Genomic DNA, 917 nt, shown 5'->3' with positions numbered 1-917 from the left:
GGGGGAAATTTTAGCTTCGACACCCGCCTTGCTCCTTCCTCTTCCGGTTACGGCGACAGCAGGTATGGCGGCCTTTCTTTCACTTGATCCATTTTGATTTTAAAATCTACCCCAATCCTGCTTAATTGACGCAAATTTGGTCATCGTAAACCGAAGAAGCAATTTAAAAATAATGTTCTGTATACACTTTTGAGATTATTAGAAAAAAAAGAGTTTATCTGTGATGATTTACCCTGCCGGTATTGGCCTGAGAGGCCACTCTGTTAACGCTACTCTTAAAGAACTCTCGTGGTTAAATTATTCAGACTGGAAAAGTACGTCTCGATCTTGTGTAGAAATATTTTCGTTGTAATACAGTTTCAACAAGCATTCTCAGCTACAGTCTGGTAGTCCAGTGGCTCTAGCAACTGTCGTTACGTGCCTGTATACATAGCAATATTAGCATTCTAGCTTAGCCTTGATACACAATTTAACAAACTGTTTTGTTTGCAGCTTCAAAATGGTGCAACGCCTGAAATACCGTCGTAGGTTGTCCTACAACACCGCTTCCAACAAAACCAGACTGTAAGTCCATAGTGTTTTTTCTAAAGTATCCTATTGTCATAGCAGTATCGCCGTGGCATGCATTTAAGTGTTCCAAACTTACTGTGTAACCGTGCTCTTGTGCAGTTCCCGGACACCTGGTAACCGTATTGTGTACCTGTACACCAAGAAAGTTGGCAAAGCCCCCAAGTCAGCATGTGGCATCTGCCCAGGAAGACTGCGTGGAGTAAGTACACGTGTATTAATTGTCTTTGATCAGTATAATTGTCATCTCAGGGGTATTGATTGTGTGTGGTTCTCTATCATTAGATGATAATTTGTTGGTTCTTATATGCTGGCCATGTTAGTGCTTTGTTTGTGGGTTTTTGTTAAAA

The 917-nt window shown here is 41.1% G+C and overlaps 1 long non-coding RNA gene across 1 annotated transcript; it reads left to right on the top strand.

Moving 5' to 3' along the window:
* LOC103399301 (uncharacterized) lies at window positions 1-718 on the top strand. Its single transcript, XR_523619.2, has 3 exons — window positions 1-62; window positions 493-564; window positions 670-718. It is a non-coding gene; the product is annotated as an uncharacterized LOC103399301 (long non-coding RNA).
* Window positions 719-917: the final 199 nt, after the last annotated feature.

Source organism: Cynoglossus semilaevis, unplaced genomic scaffold (assembly GCF_000523025.1).
Source record: "Cynoglossus semilaevis isolate Cse_v1.0 unplaced genomic scaffold, Cse_v1.0 C19089794, whole genome shotgun sequence".
NCBI classification, from domain to species: domain Eukaryota; kingdom Metazoa; phylum Chordata; class Actinopteri; order Pleuronectiformes; family Cynoglossidae; genus Cynoglossus; species Cynoglossus semilaevis.
Note: the sequence above shows the minus strand (reverse complement) of the source record. Positions and strands in the feature narration are given on the sequence as shown.